The sequence below is a fragment of the Aquila chrysaetos genome, chromosome 3 (genome assembly GCF_900496995.4).
Source record: "Aquila chrysaetos chrysaetos chromosome 3, bAquChr1.4, whole genome shotgun sequence".
Taxonomy (NCBI): domain Eukaryota; kingdom Metazoa; phylum Chordata; class Aves; order Accipitriformes; family Accipitridae; genus Aquila; species Aquila chrysaetos.
Genome location: NC_044006.1, coordinates 74725366 through 74731004, shown reverse-complemented (window position 1 = coordinate 74731004; position 5639 = coordinate 74725366).

Genomic DNA, 5639 nt, shown 5'->3' with positions numbered 1-5639 from the left:
TTAATTGCTATGTGTCAAGGGAATGAGTCAAAAATATAATCCGGTTTCAGTGGGATGAGATCTCTGAAGATCCCGGCTGCCATCTAGTGGAGTCGTGACGTGTCTTTAGATTAAAATAAATATATAAATAGTACATAGGGGAATAACAGACAACTAACCTCTAATCTGTAGGTTAAATAGCCTCATTACTTGAGAAGAAGTCATATAAAAGTAGAGTAGCCTAGACACCAATGCAACTGAGGACAGAACCACATCATAGTCACCGAAAATAGGGGATAAAGGAATACTAAAGTTGTCTCGCCGACTATTTCTGAAACAGTTTGTGTCTTCTCTCTCACCTCAATGGAAAACCACACAAGGGTTTTTGTTCCCAACTAAAGAAATGTTGGGCTGTTTTCAGAGTAATTATATGGTATTTTAATTCCCCCCACCCCAGCTTGTTTTCTAGCATGTGCACTTTGCAACACAACCATACTGGTTTTGCTAGAAAAGGTAGCAGATATAGATATTTTCACTGAAAGTTCACTTTACAACTTTCTGACCGGCACTGTTTGTTCATCCTCCTGGCAGATCAAAACATACATCAGGTGTAGCCTGTACCTCGTCACCGATGGTGGCCAAAACTCACATCTAGGGACAGGGCAGGCAAATACTCTGCTTCCCTGAGAACCTCTTCGAAACCAACCCGCTTGTGGCTCTGGCATTTTTCAAATTTTCCATTCATATCTCCAACCTTGTCTTGAACCCACGCAAACTTTGCATGCCTGGCAAGGCTTTCAGTGTTGTGCAGGGGGTGAGGGAACTTTTCAAGGGAAAAACCTTTCACCTCCACACTGACACTGCTCGTTTTCCTTTAACATGCTTTCATGCTCCCTTATGAAATTTTACCTTGCTTCTGTAGACCCCACCAGATACAAAGGCACAGTTAACACAATATAAACAGAATATCACGTGGGTTTTTCCCATCAAGCTGATTTGGACTCAGTGTTCTGGTTTACTCATTGTTATTATCTGTTCAGTAAGGAGTCGGAGAAAATCCTTAACCTGTTAATGCACTCAGTGTGGATTAGGTGTGGATACTTCTCTAGTTTCTAAAATCCGAAATCAATGCTAGTATCAAAAAAGGTGTTTCTACAATTTCTTGTGTGCTGGTAGCACTCTTGTAGACATAGTCCATTGGATCAAGGAACTTCATCTGGCTGGAAACCAATCTGAGTTATTAAAATAAAGCTAGTACCTGGGCAGAGCAGGGGAGGCACTACCTCACCCTCTCATCATTCCTAACCTTGGCTTAGCTAGAACAGCTAGAGGTGAATCCCATTCCTAATTTAATGATGTGGTCCTAGCTGTTTGTCCCTATCATAGGGAATCCAGCTTAGTCATTTTGGCTTCATCTATAGTTACTGGAGAAAGGGAAAATGTTCATTTCAGGGTGCTTCTTCCCACTTCCCTAACACCCCTCTACCAAGTTTCAAGGTGGCATTTGGCTCAGTGAATATTTTCCATCTGTGGCGTAACAGGTAGCTGTTATAAGAAGGAAATAGGTTTTCTAGTATTTTAAACATGCAAAACCTGATAAGAGATCAGTCTGATTCATGTCAAATTTGGGAAAAGGAAATGGATAGCTATAGCCCTTCAATTTGGAAGTGGATTGACCAGAAGAAAGGGTTATATAAACTAAGCTTGGAGCAAGGAATGTCATCTTCATCATCTAGACAGCTCTGCACATGACCAACTGTGGTACAGATAAATGGTCTGTCAGGATAAGTGAGCATGATAGGGGAAATAAAGAAACACAGATTTATTGCAGACATTTGTGTGTAACTGCAATGTTAAGGATTTATTGTATTTGCTCCTGTTCCTTTAAGAAAGGTATTTATTTGTCCACTTTGATACAGCAATTTTGTTCAATCACATACAAAATTAGAGGAAAATGCTATTGCTACATAAAATTACAAATAATCTTTTCACTTTCTCTCCTCATATCCTAAAATAGTAATGTACGTTAAAAATGGATAACATTTGAACCAAAATATAGTAGAAATAAACATTTACAGTCATTTAATATTATGACATGAAATATGAACACGATTTATTTTTATTTGCAACTAAACAACATTGATGTTCTGCAAGCATAAAAATAATGAAATATTCATACAAACTGCAATTCTCTTCTTAAGCTCTTTAGGTGTAAGATTTTCATAGTATGTTATAAACTCATTTTCACTAACCAAAAACCTCACCATCATTCTGACATATTTTGCAGTAGGCAAGACCTGATTAAAAGCTTTATTCTTTGTGGATAATTGCAAGACATTCACCTTAAGGATACCATATTAATATCTTAATTCGATAACATGAGAGCACAATTCTAGCTAGACAGTGATTGTGTAGGTGTAATTGTCTCTCTTGCTGATGTGGATTACGCGTGTCTGATCTCAGTTTCAATTTCCAGACCTCTCCCTGATCATCAGGGAACAGTATCATTATAATTCAAAGATGTTTCATGCTTCTTCCCAATCTATTATAGATAGACAGGGACATCTCCCTTTTCCTACAGATACATACAGGCAACACAGAAGATCTGGAATCTTAATACATGGAAGGATTTCAGGTACAAATTGGTTTAGATAACAAATTTTGCTAGTAGAGCTTTTATTAGAATAATCAATCTAAAGCTCTCTAAACACTTTGGGCCACTTCTAATATTTTTATGTTTTCTCTTCTCTACAGTGTCCCACAATAAGGTCAATGTCATTATCACTGTAGGACATCCCTTGGTAGAGGTACCTAGTGTTTACTGTGTTACAGGTTGAATTATAATTCAAATAAAGCAAAACACTGAAAAGCTGTCCTTGCTTCACTCAAATCTGAAATTATTTCATGGTGTAAAAACAGTAATAGTAACCTCATCTTCATGTTAGATAAAGACAGAAGAACCGCAAGTGTTCACTGTTAATCACTGTATGATGCACCATTTAATTTTGTTAATATAAAATAGATACTGTTAGTAGGAGAGACTTTGCCATTGCTATTGATTGCCATTGAAGTTATTAATAGTTATAGTGTGTGGGGAAGCAATGTAAGGCACTAAGCTAGATAGAAAAAAAAAAAAAAAAACAAAATAAAAGTGTGATTGCCTGACAGACAAATGATAAAAAATTGAGGACAAAACCAATGGACGAGAGCCTAACAGAAAATGCTATCTGAATGTGTAATGTAGAAGAAACTAATCAAATACTCTACAGTGAGATATTTCCCTTCAAAAAAATAAATGGAAGATGGGGTCTTTAGTGATGCCATGTTGTCAAAAATACTATTTATTTTTGGGAATCTGGCAGGTGTCTTTGAGGGTAGAAGGAAAAAAGTTAATCAATGTCACACAGTTGTTCATGATACAACATAAAAGCCAAGTCCAAGTGACTTAAGTTGCACCTAAGGTCTCAGAAACCTGTTTCTAAAACTGCTGGTCTTTTTTTTATTTCTGCAGCCTGCAGTGAGATCAGATCAGCCATCACGCCTGGAAGCTTTGTTTAACTTCTGTCTTTATTCATTGCAGTGTAAACCCTGTAACAATTTGCACACCCTGGGAATGATTGTCTATCTTCAGGTCAATTTTCCATTGCTCTGGGCCTACTCCAAGTGAAAGTAAATCATACTTTGCAAAATTCATTCTTCAAAGGTTAAGGAGTTTCTGCTACTTACACTTTTCATACTTGTTTTATCAAACTTTGCATGTGACAGGCAAGAACTTGCAGAAACATAATTTTATGCAATAAGTGTGCATGTGCTCCTAAACTAGTGTTAAGCTTGGTAAAAATTATCTAAATTCAATGCAATCCCCTTCCTGAAAAACTGAATTGCTTATGGTTTAAAATTCTGCTTAACGATTTATATTCAAGATTGAATTTGCTAAAAATGCAATATAACCTTAATATCCATGCCATGACTAGTCACAATTGTTATTAATATTCTAATTAAATAGTTAGAGTCATGTCTTCTGATTTTAGCCACTTCGGTTTCCAGTTTCAGCTATCCCACAGGAAAGTATTCCCCCTATAGTAGCTATTTCTTTCAGGAAGGAGTGAAGTGCTCTCTGAAGATTCCTGCCTCTGTTCATGTTAGAAAAAGCAGAGATGCCTAGAAAAGGACAAAGTCCTAGTGTTTGATAGCCCTATTTAGGTGAGAATGCATGCTGCAGATACTTTAATGCAGCCAAATAATTGTCCCTATTATATATGATACAAAGCCAATGAAAATTATTTGGACAGACTGCCAGTATTCTCGATTCAGAGGGATTTGGTGCCAAGCCCTTCATGCAGGCTTCTATAAAAGCAGAGAACAAGAGCCCTGAGAAGTCCATGTATTCATGTGCCTTCATATCTGTTACTAACTTGTCCATTTAATGTCAGACTCATCATGGTAACACCATTTTAGAATTGAAGGACTTAATTATAAGCCAGAAAATCTCTTTGATACAGTCAAGACTTACAAGAGTCTTAATATGAGACGTTATATCACTGCTTGAGACATGGAGATAAGAAAATGCCATCATACATTCAGAAATCAGCTGAGCCAGACAATGGTTGATCTGTTCAGCAGAAGAAAGAATAATATTTATTTTTTTATCACCTCTTCTTTTATCTTCCAGTTATGGAGCATGATGGTCTTCAGAGTAAATTTGCCACTTCACATTTAATTATACAGCAACAGAAATGCAGCAGCTGTAGGAAATTTTCTATCTAAGCATGTTTGGGTAGAGATGGGTAAAATTTAGATGTCTTAGTTGAGCTATTACTCTGGGCTCCGTCCTAGCTGATAGAGACCACGATCTTTTGGAGCCTGAAAAACATCTAACTCCGGGAAAAAAGACTCATTCAACTGCCTCAACACTCATGCTTACAGGTTATGCCACTTTTTCGCATTAGCTGGATGCTGTATGACACTGAAAGCCATGCAAACTCATCTCTCTCTTAGTCTCTTACTTTCAACAGATCGACAGCCATTCAACACATGCTTCCATCCAGCTGACCTTGAGTCCTTCTGGATAAAGGAAAGAAACCAATAGAAACAATATCTTGGGCCTCACATTGTAAGATGTGTTCCAAGGAGTCACTGCAGAAATGGAAATAAACACCTTCCTTCCACTGCTCCCTCACACTCTTCTCCCACCCTCAGATCTGAATTCAGCCATTGCTGTATTTTTCACAGACAGAAGAAAAACAAGGAGAAAAACATTTTTTTTTAATTGAAAGAGGAAGACACCTCCTTTATGTAAAAGCAGTCAGCTTTTCCATAAAAACTAGATGATATGACATTCCACTTCTTCACTTGTAATTACCTGGATACAGCAAAGGAAAAAGGAAGACAAATCCACTTCTCTCTGTTATCACTTCTGTTGTTTAATCAGACTTGGCAGCTCACTGAAACATCCAGAAGAGCAGGGTAAAAGTGTATCAGTGTAATAGTCCTCACTGTTTGGTACAGTTTAGCTTTCTTCACTCCTTTCCAAGCCCTGATGTCCCCATCAAAGAGGTTTATCAATCCATTAATCTACAAGTTACAACAACCATTGGGAAAAAAAACCAAACCAAACCAAACCAAACCAAACCAAACAAACAAACCCCCTCAAGTACAAA